Below are 19,824 nucleotides of genomic sequence, written 5' to 3'. Positions count from 1 at the left end.
AGTACATCACACTGTCACTCTCACGCCTCAGCATGCAGCATCTATAGTCACTCACATCATGCCTTTCCAACCTGCCATACGTCGGAAATCTGTGTGTATGTGTCCCAGTGTGTGAGCTCAAGTGTGATAGAACTATTTCCAGCCTTCTGACTCCATTTGTGTGTGTGTGTGTGTGTGTGTGTGAGTATGTCATTGCCAAGGCTAGATCCAGCCCCACTTGTCAGCTGTTTAACCCTGGAGCAAACGTGGAAGTCAAAGAGAGCTCGTCAGCGTAAGACTGCTCATTCCCACCACTGACTTGTCTGTGAAGAGTTCGCAGTCACAGTCTTCTCCACGCTGCACTGCTGCAGACTGAAGCTGAAAATGTAACCCTGGGCTACTCCGGGTCCTGAAAGGGAGAAAAATAGAGAAATAGAGCAATGTTGCAGTGGATTTTAAAGTTATTAATATGGTTTCAATCGTTGCTACAGTGAAGCCATAAATGATATTGTCAGACTTAAAACCTTTCCAAAGGAGCATAAATGCATAAATCTGTTTTTTTTTTGACATCCTTTCTGATTTTTGTATTAAATAAATTCCAGAGAAGAGCTGGAGAATGATGGAAAAAAGCTCACCTACCTGAAAAATCGCAACAGCTGAACAAGCTAAGCTAAGTTCATTATACCACCCATATGTTTGTTTGTATGTTAACCCTCTCAGTCTGAAGCCACATATTAGAAAAAGTGACACAGGTCAACTGCTTAAAGGTGTTTCAACTGACTAACTTCATGTTGAAAGTACAAGCTGATTAAACAAAAAAGTAGCCAAAGGAATACTTGGCTATGAATACTTTAACTCCATACTTGATTCTAACTTTATCCTCCCTGAAGCTTTGCTGATTATGATCAATATACTTTATTTCCAACAAGTTCTTCAGAACTAATGCCCCAGGTGGTTTGTTGTTTGAGTGCTTTTATGATAAAACAGCCATATCAGGAAATGTTGTGTTTTCAACTGCTGCTTTACACAAGTCATAATGGGGGTTACAAAACTTAAAGACAAAGTTTCTGCAGGCCTACAAGCTACATGTACCAAGAACTGACAGCGTGGGTAGTCCTGTAATGGTTGTGATTGCTGTTATTTGGATGTAAATAGATACATCACATAGAGTTGATCAAAATCATAAGAGACCTGAAAAAGAGTGAGAAAGATAGACATAAATGATGAGTGATGAAGGACTAGCAATGTTACAATATCAAATGCAGTTTTTATCCAAGTCAAAACAACAAAAGCAAAGATCTAGATGAGGGGAAACAACATCAGTAAGTGCCATGAAGTGCTTCAGGCCCAATTGGACACAGGTGTTGCCATGCAGTGCTGGAGGCAATGCACATGGTGTATACAAGCATTTAGACCCTTAATATTACAAACATAAGCAACAAAACACGTCATCAACATAAGACTTCTTATCATTACCATTAACATTGTCCTCACCAGCATATATTGCACCAAATTACCAATTGCTGGGTTGTTCAGTGATAGCGGGGGATAAATCTTTTAGAAGTACAGATGGACAATGCAAGCTAATTGTAATTGGGAAACTCATTCTACTACTGGGAACAACAGAGGTGAAGAGTCTAGTTGAGGGCATAGTGTTCCCGTAAGAACTGGGTCTTTAGCATTCTCTTGGAAGTAGAAGAGACTCTGGGGATCAAATGAAGTTGGGTAATTCATTTCACCATTGTGACAGAGGAGACGAGTCTAGCTGGTGACTAAGGGCTTTGAGCTGAGGCAGCTGTGTCATCTGATGGAAAGGATAGGAAAAGTTGGGTATTATCTGCACAGCAGTGATATGCAATGCCATGGGAGTGAATGATTGCACCAAGTGAGGTGGTGTTATAGAGAAGCACTGACCTTTGTTCTGATGATAACCCCTCCACAATGCTCTAATAGATCTTCTGGTGAGGTAAGACAAGGGCCACTGAAGGGAAGACCCTGAGGTACCAAGTGCAAAGAGTGTGGAGGATTTGGTGGCTTAATGTGTCAAAGGCAGCAGACAGATCCAGCAGCAAAAGAAGTGATAACTGACCAGCTGCTCTGGCCAAACACAATGATTCTGTTATCTAACAAGGGTGGATGACCGTCACTTTTCCTTTCACCCCACACTTGGCCTTTAGCTGGCAACCTTTCCTATACATTTCTCCCTCCCACATTTCCCTCTTTCATTGCCCTCTTTCCTACTCCTGAATACCAATGCAACACATTAAACAGTCTCGAAGGGGATACAGCTAACAAGACTCAGCAGTCACTGGCTGCCTACCAATAGAGGCTTATAGCATAAGACTGGCTCGCAAGAGAAAGACAGAGATTAGAGTGGTATTCAACTTACCCTCTCTGGCCCTCTGTTCATTTAAAAGGAAGACAAGACAAAGGGGGGGAGGGTAAGAGAAAAGCAGACAGAATGAGATAGAATGAAAGGGGAATGAGAAATAAATAGATAATCAGGCAGAGAGGGCAAAGATGCAGGTTGGTGTAGATGTAGGCACTGCAGAGGTCTTGTGTTTTATTATGTGGTGCTCCAGGGCTACTTAACACCCAGGGGCGAAGCTGCATGAAAACTTTCTTCAAGGTTACATGAGTGATTTTGTGCTATGTTGTATGATAGGTGTGGTAGAGCGTTCTGTTATGGAAAAAGTCTGTTGGATCAGTGAAGCCTGAGGGCGTAGTCTTGAAAACTAATACATTTAGGATATGAAGTTAAAAATAAGTCAACTTTTCAGCACACTATTCATGTCTACTTCAGGATAAGCTAAGAGCTAAATACATGAGCTGCCTTAGCATAACATACTGTGCATACATTTATTTTAGGCCTCAATTCAAATAATACATAGATGCCATGTAGTAAACTGTGCAAACTAATCAAGTTTTAATGTCACAAAAATCCCAAGACTTACATGTATTTCATTTTGCTCCGAATGTATTCATGCTGTTTATCATACTTTTCATCAGAGCCCCATATGTGGGAAATGCTTTGTAATCTCTGCAGTGGTTGCCCTCCTAGCTATGCATCTCCTACATAGCCAGGAGGGAGCTCAGTTGTTAAGCTTACATGAGTACACCATCATGTTTCACATAGTACACTTTATTTTGTCATATTTAGTGGTGTGAATGTATCCATGAAGTAATATACCAAGTGTAGCTTTAAAGAAAGTTAGCTGAGACACAGGCATTATGAAACCACACACTCATGGCTAAAGCCTTTGTTAAAGATAATGAAAATAAAAGTCTCATTTTGGTCTAGAGCAAATATGTCTCACTGTCTGACTAAGTACTCCTGTCTCTCAATCTGGACTTCTAAACTGGTTTAAAACTGACCTTCAAGACAGGCAATTTTCTGTGTCCAATGGAGACTATGGATCAAATAATGTGGGTGCTAAGTGCGGTGTACCCCAAGGCGTTATTCTTGGAGCTGTATTATTTCATATTTATATCCTACTACTCACACAATTCAGACATATCCTCAGAGTACCTTTATCCCATTAAATCCCTCACTAGCGCCCTATTCACAAAGGACCGGTATTATCTAAGGCCCTCTGGTGATTTGTTTTAATCATGTAGGCAGTCTGTGTATTTACTCCTGTGTAAATCTACAATTTCTGTATTTCGCCATGCACATATTTCCAGGGCAAACTGTGAATCAAATTTCATCACACACATATGTCCACAGGTAATACTAATCCAATGCAAATTGACATCTCTGTAATTTAAGGTAACTCTGTCTCTTTACTGTCCATGTAAATTTCTCTGCTCTATTTTTTGATCGAAAACTAATAATAGAGGCTACGTAGGACAATGTCAACAAGGTTTTGGGATAAATCAATTTCAGATTTTGGTCACACAAAAAAAAAAAAAAAAAAAAAAATCAAAAACTAAATTAATAATTTAGCTTAATTTATTAAATTAAACTATTATCCAACCACATGGGTGAGTATGGTTGCTCTGGTTTTATGCACAGCACATCTGCTCTGCCTCCTACAGCTTCTCTTTACTTGTGCCTGATCTCATATCGATATTATTTAGATGTACATTTCAGGTATAATTCAATCTAGAATTTGAAATGTGCTGCTCAGCATTCACTGATTAGACTACAACAGCTGATCTGTGTGAGGAGGGCTGTTGTTCATACTTAATGATACAAAATTAATTTAAAGCATCTGCAGCATCAGCTTCAGAACACTGTAACCACTGTGTGGTCAAAATATTTAACATGCGACATCTTGACTTTCTCTCTCCTTCTTCTCTGGCTGATCACATGCTGACGCACAGTGTCAGATGTGATCTTGATACATAATGGGAGCGCGAGGGGAGCTTTTTCACTATTTCTTTTTAATTTGAGACAACTTCCTAAAGATTAGAAATGGGACAAAAAAAAAACAAACATGGCACAGTTAGTTATAAGATACATGAATACAATATCATACCGTTATACAATCAATATACAACATCATTTTTGTAAAAAATGAAGAAATAATTTTTTCTCATTGCTGCTGTCACTCATCATCTCCATGTTTTCCTTCAGAAATGTCAGTAAAAATTATAGAGGACAAAATGTAATACTTTCATGGACAGTGCTTAAGTGTTTAGATGAATTAAATTTTCAGATGTCAAAGAATTTTTACAGTTTAAACAAAACAGAAATAATAATTTTTGGTTCAAAAATTCTAAGACACATAATTTCTTCTTGTCTCAGCTCTGTTTAAAATTGCAGGAAAGAATTAAAAAAAAATCTTGTAATCATGGACAGCCACATTAATCAAGTCATAAAGTCACCATTTTACCATATCAGTAACATTTCAGAACTTAAAAACTTTCTGTCAGCATCCAGTGCAGAGATTAATACAGGCATTTATAATAACTACACTTCTTCAATTGTCTTTTCACTGGCATCATAAAATCATCTGTTCAGCAATTACAACTTAACACAAAACGTGTGTTTTTGGTAGATTATTTCATTGTTGTAACAATGGTTCCTCCAAATAAATCTTATACTGTTGTAGAGTATGTTCATTTTCATTTTAAATGGTGCCAATTTGTAAGGAACATGCAATTGTGAGATGAGCAGCAGAGCTGAGAATGTACATTCGCCAAATCTTCTCTATAAAAGCGAAACAGCTTATTTTGCTGGTGCCACTGATTGTGTTTTGAGTCTCTGGTACCCCCCAGGTGCTGACGATCAGGTGCCTGAATGTCATCCATAATGTTCAGCTGTTCAGTTATATTTATTGACTCCTGTCAATAAATCAATTCTCTCCCAGGGCTTGCACATTTGGACAAGGACAGTATGACCCAGTGAAGCTATAACTGTTGCTCATCTTAACTGTACATGTAAACAAACAGATTTTTTTTTTTTTTTGCTTCATGTGAAATATTAAATTTGTATTTCTCTAACTCCGAGTAAGTTTTTCTTGTTTGTCCATATCAAGTCGTCCCAGGCAGTTTCCCCCTCATGTTTGTGTTTCCCTTCTGTTACTTGTTTTCTCTCTCCCCACTGCCTCTCATCGTCAATACTGTTTGCTTGTTACCAGCCTGCTCACCTGTGTCCAGAGCTTGTCTTTTTTAAGGACTCTTCTTATTACTTTAAGTTCTTTCTACCATATCCTGCTGTCTGACATGTCTGCTGTTGGATCCAAATTAATGTTTTTTCTATTCCCTGTTTAGTTCCCCCAATCGTTTTTTCAGGCACAGAAAACTAGCCGCCATGGCAGATTCTTTCCCTTGGAACTTATTTGGGTTGATGCTGACAAGACTTGCTCACTGACAGATTCATGATACTGTGACTAATAGGACTTGCTTGAGAATCGTTAGTTCCTGTAGTTTTAGCAACTTTCTGGGGTAAGAAAACACCTTGGCCTACATCATTCTGTTTGGGCTTCTCTCTGCTGTAACAACTAAAATCAGATCACTGCACATTATCTTTGACTTAAGTGCTTCTGGTTAACAGGGCAGATTGTGATTGGACTGTCAAAAGAAATGATGTTTATTGGATTATTGGTATTTGGACATATCAGAGAGAGAGACAGGACAGAAGAATGTCTGAGTGTTGCAGATTTCACCATATTTCCTCAAATTAAAGATAATTTCTGTGTGTTGATTTCCCTGAATGTACTGCCAAGATAAATCTGAAACTAAACATTCCATTTAATTTTAAGCAGCAGTGTTTCAATATACACATATATTTTATGAATTTGAAGCCTCCTGGGTCCATTTTGCAGTAACAGTTGGCAGCATCTAATTAGTTACATTTGGATCCATCTGTAAAGAGTGAATAAACAAAATCATTGCTAGTGTTTAGCAATGTAGAGGCAGTACTGCAGGAGATGTTTCCACTAGGATTGAGACAGTGGAGCAGCAGACTGAGAGTAAAGAAGGCAGGCTCAGGACTAAAGCTTGTGTTAATGTTATGGACAGCTGGAATATGTTTAAAAGGATGATGCTACCATCAAGTTACCCTTAGGCAAGGCACTCAACTTAAAGTTAACACCATATAAATTCTCACCAGCAGGTTCAGTATAGTGGTAGAAAAACAGGTTTTTCATATTAAAAAGAAACAAGCATAAATCCATGCCAATCATAGTGGTTTTATTACAGTTACGATAGAAGTGAATGTGTGAATCTCCTCAAAAATACATACGTTTGTACTGAGAACATTTACAGTTATGGCTTTAATCATAAATTAGTGACACTAAAACATCACAACAACAAAGACTTTGTGCCAGAGCCACGGGTGTAAGTGGAACAGAAATGGAAATTACGCCCACTCACAACATTAAGAGATAAAATGAAATAAAACATAAATAGAGGAGTGGGGGAAATGTTACACAGGACTGTTTCTGAGAGCAGTGCCGGTTCCATCCTCCTGCCTGGAGGGATTTAATGCTTCACTTTTCACAGAGTACATAAGGCGTGGGGAAGAACAAGTATCTGGGTCTTTAAACTAAAAGGCTGAAGTGGAGAACAGGTACATGCAAAGTTCACGGCAGGAGCGTTCAGGTAAAAGTACACCGTTACTTTTTTCTGCCCCTGAAAGTGACGACTGATGAGATTCTTTTTTGGTTGGGGGGGGCTACTTTTAACTGAGTTGGTAGAAGTTGATTCTATTGTGCATAACTCTGTGGAGAAAGTGCCTTCTGAAAGAATTCAGACCCCTGCCCTTTTTTTTGTTCATATGTTGAGAGCAACGGGCCGAAAAGTCTTTTGGGATTTGGTGCTTTTGTCCTGGGCATAGTGACAGAGTCTCGCCAAACCAAGGGAACCTGTAAAGCTGGAAATACTTTACAAAGATAGAAATAATACCAGCAAGTTTCTCAGAACAGTTTTTTAAAAGTCTACCATCAATCTTATCTGGACTTTTCCACTCCTTCGCTCCCCTGAGGATTTAAAACAAACAGTATCTCAAAAGACATGGATGGATGAGTTTGGTGTAAGAGAACTCGACTGGCCCACACAGAGCCCTGATCTCGATACCATGGAGCACCTTTGGGATGACGCGGAACGGAGATTGTGAGCCAAACCTTCTCGTCCAACATCAGTACCTCATAAATGCTATACAGAATGAATGGACACAGATTCCCACAGAAACACTCCAAAATATTGTGGAAAGCCTTCCAAGAAGAGTGGAGGCTGTTATAACTGAAAAGGGGTCCAAAACCATATTAACGAAATGCAGTTGAACACAATGCTGTTACAGTCCCTGCTGGTGTAATGGTCAGGTGGACAAATACTTTTGTCCATATGGTGCATGTTTGTAAATGTTAACAGCTCATTAGGCAATACTTATTCAGAAAGTTTGAGTAAAATTATGCCAATTCTCAAAAGGTACTTTGTTCTGTTTAGCTACTTGGGCTTGAGCTGTTGGCTTGATTGCTGAACATCGCCCTCCCTTGATTACAGGTGGTATTACAGCGTTAGGCCAGTGTGCTTCGACTGAACATGCAGAAATACAGACAGGATGAACACAGATAATGGACAGAAGTGGAAAGACACAGTAATAAAAAAAATAGAAGCCTGCAGATTGGACTAGATTGTCCTCACAGAACATGAACAAATGTCAGTGCAGGTGGTTGCCATGGTTGCTTCTTTTTCTCCAGCCCCTACTGTATAAGACTGTGTACACATGTAATGGTGCTCAGGCACAGAACAATGTCCCTAAGCAGTCCAGTGTAGGAGAGGGGAGGGGGAGGAATCAAAACAATGGTGTCTAATATGCATATGCCCTTAGCTGGCTGCCTAGGTAACATAGGTGTATCCATATGGATATGATATTATAGAATATATTAGTTTTCATACACTATATTATACACTGCCAATTTTCATTTTGCCTGCACATAAAAAACGCAATGAAAGTGCCCTTTTTAGCAATATAAAATTCTACATTTTTACACAGAAACTCAAGTTTGGGATGCAAAATGTTTTAGTCATGCAGGATTCTAAAAACACCAAATATTTCCATTTGTTGAGTTACTCTGAGCCCAGTCCATCTGCCCACGAACAGTCTCCAGTCATTCTGTTGCATTAGGTTAACTGGCTGAAAGACAAAGCTACTAATTAAATGGTCTGATATGCCAGTCTTGCAAAAATGCCAAATAATTTATTTAAAAGGAAAAAAAAAACAAAACAAAAAAAAAAAACAAAACAAAAAAAAAAACAATGGTAATGCCACCTTTTTAAATAAGCAGTGGTACAGATGCTCTATAATCTTTCTTCTAACAAAACACTCCTCACTCTGACAGATATCTGTTGTCTTACTTGAAGATTGATGTTTATCTGACCAAAAACTGCATTACTTGTCCATCAATTCCAATGACATGAAGCTGAAATCTAAACATTAAAAACCTCTTTGTTCCTCTCACTCTTCCTCTCTCACTTTCTCTAATGGACCTGAATAAAATGTCACTTTTAAAATTCTACATCCATAAATAACTCCCTCCTTCATGCCCACACACACTGTACTTACATCCTCTTTCTCTCTCAGCATCTCTGTTCCTTTTTGTTTCTTTATGCATCCCTGTCACTTTCCCTTTGTTTCTGTTTCACTTTCTCTCCTTGTTTTTGTCTCTTTATTTCATCCCTTTCTTGTCTTATTTCTCCCTGTGTCTTTTAATTCCAGCATCCTCACCACAGTCATGTTTTCAATGTGCTCTCTACCTGTCTTTAAATAAAGAGCAATTTGGTTGTAAAAGCTTTGGGGCTCTACACAAATGTGCACACAAAACAAAACACCCACACAATAAATTGCATTTATCTACTAAAAGGCCAAACATGATCTGCATAAAAGTTAGAGCTCCGAGCACGGTGGGTTCTAACTTTACTGGCCTAGGTTCACTATTAAAGAGTAACAACAGGCAATGTGGCAAATAGTATCTAGAGGTATTTTCATCTGCCTCATGCCTTGTCATTTATGTTGGGGAATAATGCAGTTGTGAGAAGCTGGGACGCTAGTTCTAACTGCATTTCTCAAGCAGCAAGCTCCAGGGTTGACAGATAAACTACTATGGAAGTGCAAAAAAGGCAATTTCATAAAAAGGAACATTGTTATCATCAGCTTCTGTCTTTTTGGGCTGAGATTTTATGAAGGGGTGATTTTTGTAACACATCCATTCAGATTTTTTCACACAATATGTAAACTATTCAAAGGGAGGCTCTCAATCACAGCAATACCAAAAGATGAGGACCAGTGCGAAGCTCTGCCCAACTCTGCTGCTTACTTCTTGTTTTGAATTTAGGACCTATGAGGCTTTTCAGTTGAGAGAAATGAAGCTCACTGGACATTTTCTCTCTGAAATCATTAACTATACACTTTTGAGGTATGAAAATCCTGGTGGATCAGCAATTTCTCAAATACCCTGACCAGGTGTCAGGAGTGTTCTTTTGTCTTCAGTGGTAGTGGTAGCCAGGAATACTGATTTACCAGTGACTGAACCTTCCAGACACAGTTGACTTTATAATACACTGCACTCAGGTGATCCACATTTCACTAATTATGACTACTACCACCAATGGGCTGGGCCTCTGTTGTATTTGGTCAGTCAGTTTGAAAGGGGGAATTGTTAGGCTATAACTTATATAATTGTGTTCAACTGGCATTACTTTGAAAAAAAAAAAGTTTTCACTTTGACATTAAAGAAAGTTTTGTAACTTCTTGTCAAAAATTTAAAAAATGTATTGACTTTGATTAATTTATAATCAATTAAAGGGTAAAACATTCAAGGGGGTAAATACTTTTTATAGGCAAGGTGCATGCCTAAATGCATTGGTGACTGCCATGCAATTGACAGAAACCAATTACATTTGATAGCTGCATCAATGAACATTTGAGCCATATATGCCTGATACAGTGTTAATGAATTTTTTCGATTGCCTATAGAGAGTCAAAAAACAAGACTGGTAAGATACATGCATCAAGAATTTAATTCACTCTGTACAGAGGGAGCAAACCCACACAGCCACATGGCAGTTAGCAGTATGAGACTTGCCCAATGAGCAACTGGAGGACCCCCTTTTTATACCATCTAAAACATGCCTTTGAGCAGTTGACCAAACACATGAGGTTTTGATCAACTTCAAAAAACTTCCTGAACAGAAGGGTAAACCAATTGGGGTGCAATAAAACAGATGGTCACTTCCCAAAAAGTGGTCTTTATGACCTTTTACAACATATAGCTGCTCAGCTCATGACTTACTGCCCTGTTGTGATCATGATGTGATTTACAGTGGGGTTAACAGAAGGATTCGCCAGGTCATTCCTTGGTCAATAAGACAGATGCACAGCTAAACCTACAGACTAACTAAATCAGAGGTTAAAATATACAAAACATACAAAATTCCCATCACAACAGTAATAGGAGGAAAGCAGTGGATAGGAAGTATGTACCAGTCTGAACAAGATATTAGTTTCTGTCTTTGCAGGTCATCCAGAGGTGAACTTGTTGGTGTGTTTCAAATCATTGCTTTGTTGAGCGCGGTTGAGCCTGAAGTCTCCTCCAGGATTTTCTGGTAGAGAGCAGAATTCATGGTTCTATCAATTATGGCAAGAGGTCCAGGTCCTGAAGCAGCAAAGCAGCCCCAGACCATCACTCACCGCCCTGTTCAACTGTTGGTATGATGTTCTTTTACGAAATGCTGTGATAGCTTTAGAAAGCTAGGGCCAGACACTCCTAAGAAGGTTTATCACTGTTACAGGTTTTCTCTATTTGTGGATAATGGCTCTCACTGTGGTGTGCTGGAGTGCCAAAACCTTAGAAATGTTTTTTTTTTTTTTTTTTTTTTTTTTTTTACCCTTTTCAGACTGATAGATGTCAATGATTTGTTTCTCATCTGTTCATGAATTTCTTGAAATTGCATAATGTGTTGCTGTTTGAGATCTTTTGGCCTATTTCACTTTGTCAGACAGGTTTTATTGATTCAACAGGTCTGGCATCAGGTGTGGGAATGGCTAGTGAAATTTAACTCAGCTTTACAAAAAATGTATTTAACCACAGTTAATTTGTGATTTAACAAGGGGGAGATTACTTTTCACATAGGACTAGGTGTATTTGGATGTTTTTTTTTTTCTTTTCGGAATCCTTAATAAATGACATAATATTTCCAAAACTGCATTTTTTATGGACTCAGGTAATGTTTGTCTAACATTCAGATTTGTTTGAGGACCTGAAACATTTATGTGAGCCATAAGGGCAAAAAAAGAAAGAAAGAAAGAAAGAAAAAAAAAACTCAGTAAGGGGCAAATACTTTTTCACAGCATTGTAGAAATGACCTTGATATGACCTTGATATGCTGAAGTGCCTTTTAAAAAGGAGAACAACATTAAATGCTGGCATTAAAGGCTGCTGTTGATAGTAATAGGATCGATTTACAGTCAAACAATTAAGCTCAGACCATAAAACTTTTGAGCAGCACCCCAGGATACGATTGTGAGCACACGAATAAGGTTCTGTGTACATTTTTACTCATCTAAATCGAAGCATTCATACATCTATCTGACTCACAAAAGATGCAAATAACGCCCTGGATAGAATAATCGCTTGATGCAGCCCCATTGCTGAAGTTCTGAGCCTTTTTACTGCATCAGAGCACACATCTAAAAGAAACAAGACTGTTTTCAGAGATGCCACAGAAACTTTTCTTTGCTATCAAGAAAAAGCAGATGCCTTTGAAGAACATAACCATCTGCTTTTGTTTGCAGCCCGGGAATTAAAGAGAAACCTTATAAATATGGAGAAATGTGTTAAACAAATGTACTCCATGTAATGAAATATAAATGACTGCTACATTAGATTTCCCACTCTTACAATTTTAATGTGTGAATGCATTAAGTGAGGAAAAGCGCTGTTTGGAAAGCTTATTCTACCACTGCATAGTTTATGTATGGTCTTGTTCTGGCTTTTTTCACTCAAGCACTCTGGACTATTTTTGAACTAGATTCAAATGTTTGCAGAGATACTCTTCCTCTCTCTCAGAATTCCCAATGCAATTTTGTGTTTCATTTTGAATGATGTAAACTGTCACCTTTGCTTTCCACCACCTGAAAAGAAAATTAAGTTTTAAGAGCATCTCTAAATCTGTCAGAAGTTAAAATTTTAATGCACAAGTAAGTTACTGCTGCCCATTAAACATATCTTTGTTTTAAAAAACACCGGTCTAGACAATTTGGGCCAATCTTCCATCGGTTTATGTGGCTGTGTTTTATCGGTGTTGTCGCGCTACATGAGCAAAGACATTTCTGCTTCTGTCTTCTGATTTGTTTAAATTAAAGCATGTTGTGTTAAACAGGCAGTGGTGCTAACTTTCCAGTCTATGCAACTTAAGCTTTGGCGGAAAATCCAACAATGTAGGGATTAGAGCAGTGGTTCTCAAAGTGGGGGTCGGGACCCCATTGGGGGTTGCGAGACACTTAGAGGGGGTCACCGGATGCCCTAAAAAACTATGAATATTTTTTAAATTATTTTTTTCCACCCAAATTTGTTACTAGCATTTGCCACTTATCATCAATTTCTGCACAATTTGGATCCTTTTCTCCTCTTTTTTTCACCCAGTTTTGCTACTTTACACCAATGTTGCCAAATTTGAACCCATTTTCATCACTTTTTCCCACCAATTTTTCCAAATTTTAACAAATTTTTGCCACTCTAAACACATTTTTGCCCATTTTTTCCTACCATATTTTTCTGCTTTGTTTTGCCAATTCTTGAAAATTCTGGCCACTTTCCACCTATTTTTGCTTCTCTTGACCAATTATTGCGACTATTAACGCCAGTTTGTAATGCCCATTTTTGCAAGTTTAAAACACTTTTTCTCTTTTTTAAATCCCATTTCACCGAATTTTCCACACATGTTGTGCCACTTTAAACTTATTTCTGCCACTTCTAAATTTCCTTTTAATGCTACTTACCCATTGCAACCACTTTTACACTCCATTTCACCACCTATTCCACCACCTTTTTTTGACATTTTTAACCAATTTTAATTATGTTTTTTAACAAAAGGAATTTACATTGTTAAGATGGCTTTATACTACAACACAGAAAAACATTTTGTTGCTTTGATGAGAGTAGTTATTATTCAGGTTAAATGTAAAACAAGGATATCACAGCGTAACACTACAATGGACCATGATTTTGCTGACTCCATGGGCCCCAAGTTGCTTTTAACTTGTTCACTTTTTTGTTCTTGTTGTTGTTGTTGTTGTATTCATGTAGCTCTAGCAACTTTACATAATAACTAGCATTGAGTTAAACTGATTATTTAAAGTGGATTTTATCATGTATTCTTCCACTTATTTGTACTGCTATGCTTGAGTTGTGTGCCTCTCTGTCTATATTTCTACCTGGACCACTCAAAGTGATATCTTAAACCTGCAACACACTTAAAGATTTTAATAATGTTAACCATTTTATGTAAAGAGGAACCACACATGGTGACATAAAAATACAAAAAACTGGATGACTTGAATTTAAACTTTTAAACTTTCTTGTTGTAATGTGACACAACCAAAGACAAAAAAATACTAAATAAGAATAACATGACGAGATGGGACTGTATTGACACTGTAAAGTACATGTATTAAAATACATGGCTTACCACAAGATTCTGGATTTTTTTTCTTTTTTTTTTTTTTTTTTTTTTTTTATGGGAATTTGTGCCTATTCATTCTGTAGAGCACTTATGAAGCCAGGCACTAATGTTGAACGAGAAGGTCTGGCTTGCAATCTTAAGTTCCAGTTCACCCCAAAGGTGCTCAAAGTTGCTGGATGTCATGATCCTGATTTAGTTTAGTTTCTTAGGTGTTTCCTGAAGCCCATGTGTTTCTGTGTATTTCGTGCTCTATGATTTAACATGTTTCTAGTGTTGTTTAGTTAATTACCCTTTGTGTTTCATTATTTCTTCTATAGTTCTACTATGTTTTGTTTTAAGCCTTGGTCCTCCCTGTGTTTGAGTTTCCCTCCTTGTGCTGAGTTCCTTGTATTCCCTTTGTTTGTAGTTTGTTGTGTAGTTTTTATCCTCCAGTGTTAGCAGTGTTCCCTTAGTTAAGTTTCTAGTGTATTGTTTTGTTGCATTTCATTCTTTCTTGGTACTGTCTTGTGATATGTTCCATGTCTCCTGTTTTATTTTGTAGTTTTATTCCCTTGTGTGTGATTCCAGTTTTTTTCCTGCCTGAGTTTCCCTCACTAGTTTCACCTGGGTCTCATTAGTCACACCTGTCTCTCCTTGTGCAATCACTCCCTGTGTATTTAGGTTCTGTGTTTGTCCCTGTCCTTTGTCAGATCATCTTATCGCTTCCTACGAGTTTCTCCTCCTATTACTCCTAGTGCTACTCCTTGTGCGTCCCGTGTATTTTGCCTTTTGCCGGATTTTGTTTTAAATTAAGTTTTGTGGTTTTCCTTTGTGGACTCCTCAGTTGTTTTTTCACTGTATTGGACTTTAGTTTTTTGGTTAGCCTTCTTTTTTTTGTTTCAGTAAATCATTTATGAGTTATCTACACTTTGGTCCTCTTTAGAGTTTTTTGCAAAACCTGACACTGGAGGTCAGGGCTATGTGTGAGCTGGTACCATGGCTTTATACTCCTTGCTTTGTGCCCTGGGGCACAGTCATGATTGAACCTCAGCAGTAGTTGCCCACACTCTGGGATTTTACGTAGTCTCCCGCTTTGTGGCGAAGTTGCTGTTGTTCCTAAACGCTTCCACTTTCTAGTATTATCACTCATCAAACCATGTCTTTATAGTCCTTGCTTTGCACACTGGAGCACAGTCATGTTGGAACAGAAAATGGCCTTCGACTGTAACCTCAAAGTTGGAACTATGGCATTGTCCAACATATCTTAGTATGCTGAAGCATTAAGAAAAAAAGCCCCATATCATCATCTGTCCTGCACCAAACAGTTGGTAAAGTGCAGTCAGATAGGTAATGTTCTCAAGGCCTCCGCAAAACCCAGACTCGCCAATCTGACTGCCAAACAGAGAAATGCATCCCAGCAGCTACCAGGCAAATTCCTAGACTTGGTCTGATTGAGACTTTAACCGGCAACCTTGCTGACTGCTGCTACTGCTACCCCAAAGAAAGGATACATATCCTGTTCTTACTTCATTCAATGTTTACCATAAAAAGGCGTATTGCTATGTAAAGGTCCTACATTGTCTGCACTTGTCTGTTGTTGTGTATTTGTTGCTAATAAAAACTCTTGATGTGACTATTTATAACTATAATACCCTAGATGTATGGGTGTGTGCAAAAATATGAGTGCTCAGCCTGTGTGTGTGTATGAGTGTGCAGTGTGAGAAAGCCATCATCCTTCACAATACAAACCAATTTCACCCAATAAGGCAAAGGAGAGTGAGATGAAGCGTTCCATTTCAATCCCCCTTGAACACACAAACAGACTCCTTCACACTCTCTCTACCACACATACATACATTCTCTTCGTCGCACACAAGCAGTCCCGCACAAAGGCTCTTCAAGGTCAAAATGTAACGGAAAGCAATGAGCTGTTTCTCTGTGCCATCTGTCTGCCTCAGATATACATACATCGTGCTTTATGTTGCTCTCTGCGCCTCTTTCTCAGGTTCTCTTATGGTTTCAAAAGCTATCGCGTCTCAGCACTGATGCTCCAGTCGTACTATAACATGAACAGAGAACGTTTGTCTATAAATGCTTAAAGTGATGCTTAAGTATATTGTGCATATAATATCCACTGTTATTATTTAAGCATTTTTGGTCAAGAGCCACTTCTAACTAAAGCTTTTTCTACCTTAATGGTGTGTTTTATATTTGATGATATTATTCTTTTTTATTCTTTGTCTTATTCTCAATAAAACTGTTCCCTGAGATCGTCTTTCGGGTGGTAAATTCTCTCAGGTCTCCCCGTAAAACCAAGAGCCAAGCCTCCAGAGACATGCAGTATTGGAGACTAAAGAAAGAGAAAGCAAATCATTAGCCTTACAAAACTTTAACACAGCTAAGAGCAATGTATTAACATGGAAAGAAATAATGGCAGTTTGTTTTGTTCTCATCGTGTGTGGAGTGCAACCAGATGACAAACGCAAGAGTTTGAGTGAAAAAATTCATCTACCTGACCATGGAGTCTCCCACAGAACTCCAGGGGATGTTTAGTGCTTTGATTTGTTTTGTATCCATCCCCTGTATTGTACTGTTTAATTACCTTTTCTCTGAGTTGCTCAGAGTGTTCTTTTGTCTTCATGGTAAAATGGTAGCCAGGAATACTGATTAACCAGTGACGGGACCTTCCAGACACAGGTGTCTTTGTATTACAATCACCTGAGATTCATTCATTACACTCAAGTGATCAATACTTTTACTTATTGTGAGACTACTAGCACCAACTGGCTGGACCTCTATTAAATTAAGTCAGTCAGTTTAAAGGGTATATATGTATAAAATCAATTACTTTACCTTATATATTTTTTTATTTGAAAGACATTACTTTGTAGAAATCTTTTAACACTTTCAAATTAAAGAGTTTTTTTTTTTTTTTTGTCAAAAAATAATCCTGATTATACTGTTCATGATTGATTTCTAAAATCAATAAAAGTGGGTAAATATGATTTATTGTCACTGTAGGTTGCTACTTAACCTCTAGGCCATCTGTGCTCCTATATATTTTGACAAACTTTTTATTGAGCTTGATAATAATGCAGCCGTTTGGGAATATTCTTAGGGATCTGTAATAGTGCTGTGTCCTATTATATAGGACAGAGACAGGCTGGAAGATGGAGGGAGCAATAGAAGCAAGAGCAAACAGGAGGAGGTTTGTATTTATAGGTTTTCTGGAAGCGGTGTTGTCTCGGTGTGCTCCTGCCCCTGAAACGTTGCTGTAGCATGACTTAAGAAATATGGCATGTTATTTTTATATTTCTACTGCGTTGAACATCTGTTTATATGCATTTGCACATTTGCCATAAACAGTCCTCTCAAACTTTTGGCAAAAGTCAATACTATAAATGGTAAGAACAAGGAATAACCACTACTAGTTTTCAGGGCACAAAAAGTGCAAACAAAAAGTTTTCTGAACTTTTCCTTAGTGGAGTGGTAAAAGGGTCTAGACATTCTGAAAATATTCTGCCTGTCGATGCCAACCAAGACAGGAAACTCAACAAATCTTTTCCATCAGCTGAAAAGGTTCCATCTGAGCAATTCAATAGATTCTTTCAGACTTATCCATTTGCCCTGACTGTCAGCTAGATGGTTCAACATTTCCATCTGACAACTTTCTCATTGTTTCAAGCCAATCCACAGTTACTTGTACATCATGGCTATTTTTAAACTTTTTTCTCTTAACATGATGAAGAATTGGTGTCATCTGACTATTAAATCTTAAGTTATTATTTCTGCCTCTTTTGGACGTGCTGTGTCTGCATTTTTTTTATTGCATTCCTAGAGAAGATTGCAGCTTTAGAATATATGAGGACCCACCTTAGTACATGTAAACTCATTTTTTAATTCTAAATGTGGTCTGGTGTCTTTAGTCTCCCTTCGTTCTCAGGATACTCAGGAAACTGGTAGCTCTGTTAAACTATATTTTCAGTTGAAGCATTGATAAACAGATACAGTACATATATCATCATATATTTTTCTGTGTGGAGCAGAGAAAGGTGCTCACTGAAGGCTCACCCAAACATAAATCCTACAGCACTTTCTGTAAAATGTGAATTATTTGGCACTCCAATCACAAATCAGAAATGTGATCTTAGTATTAATTTTCACTCATCTTGCATGTGTTATACTGTGTGGGTAGTAAATACCCACAAACATGCTCAAAGTGTGTTCTTGTTTTTCATCAGTCTTCTTGAGTATAAAGACTGTCATTGACACACACTCAGGTACACACAAAAAAACACGTTTTTGCCACTTCTCTAAGTGCCTGCAGCCATCACACACCATCAAAGGTCAGCAGAGTGACTTGCTGAGTGGGAGACTGTGTTTGTGTTTGATTTCCTGTGTGTTTATATACTGTAGGTGTAGCTGAAAAAGGAGCGTGAAAATCTGAAATCAAGTGAGGGTACATCACTGTGTTTGCTTTGTGAGTGGCTACTTGTTTGTGCGGTATACAAATGCATTCTGGGCATTTTTGCTGTTTTAAATTGTACACCACACATCCTGTACAGGCTCTGCTGGAGGCTTCACTCGTTCGTGAGAGTGATCTAAGAGTCAACAGTAATTTAGCTCAGGTTTACACAGATGGTGTTTGTGAGGTGACATGAAGACATGAAGACTGAATCAGAAAATGTAAGACTAGACAAAGAGAAACAGAAGAGGTGACAGCAGGAGAATCTATCAGCTGAATATATTTGTGTCCTGCAGCCAAATCGATGCCTGCACAGTTGTGTGAAGGCTCAGAGGCCTAAACAGAGCTGCTGGGTTGGACTGCATACATGGATGTGGTCCATCATTTTGCTCTGGCTGCATGCTGCACATGGCTTTAGCTTTTATTTAATCTACTTACTCACTTGGTTACAAATGGTATCTTTTTTCCATAAATACACTTGGATCCCTTATTTGAATATTTAGATTGTTAATTATTAATGAATTAATATGTTAATCATCACCCCTCACATGTTTTTCATGGGTATCTATTTGAATTCTTATTCTGTTTGAAGTCATTACAATGCTTAGTGTGGAATAATAAATAACATTTGAATTCAACAGGAGTGTTCAAATATTATTATTAATATTATATATAATAAGTCCGTGGTTAGAAAGTGTGAAAACAGCCTCCACTGGTAGGCACCGGCGAACTTCAGGGGAGGCGGGGCTTGAGAAAACATAAACCAGGACAAAAAAAGATGATCTGCTTCAATAATGATGGCAATGAGGGGACAAATTGGAAAGACTTTGTAGTTACTAGAGAGGGAGTTACAATGGTCAGTATGGTCTTTCAGGGGGGACTCCCTCCCCCACACTTCAAAAATCAAAGTAATTTTGACAATAAGCAGAAGACATTTTTGCAGTCATGTAGTTTTACACAATATTAATAACTTGATATTTCAAACTGGAACCTGGTTTGATTATATCAGTGTTGACATGTATGACAAGAAGTGACACAGTTTATCAAAACACCCGAATAACTTTGGAACCATAAATCTAAGCCTCGTACTTTTCCCCTCTTGACGCTACCTGTGCCATTCCAAATATGCTATCCATGCCTTAAAATCTCTGACAGAAGCTTTTCTAGAGAGCCTGGACCTTGGGTGACTTTCAAGGTCTTTAAAGATTAAATCCACACCAGTGAATCTGACACTGAATGTCTTTTTATCCATTTTTAATCCATTATTGACC

General features: G+C 38.1%; 1 pseudogene; it reads right to left on the bottom strand.

The window, feature by feature from the left end:
• Positions 1-281: 281 nt before the first annotated feature.
• LOC121516791 overlaps positions 282-19,824 on the bottom strand; it is a 59,983-nt pseudogene continuing 40,440 nt past the window's right edge.

The sequence above is a fragment of the Cheilinus undulatus genome, linkage group 10 (assembly GCF_018320785.1).
Source record: "Cheilinus undulatus linkage group 10, ASM1832078v1, whole genome shotgun sequence".
Classification (NCBI taxonomy): domain Eukaryota; kingdom Metazoa; phylum Chordata; class Actinopteri; order Labriformes; family Labridae; genus Cheilinus; species Cheilinus undulatus.
Note: the sequence above shows the minus strand (reverse complement) of the source record. Positions and strands in the feature narration are given on the sequence as shown.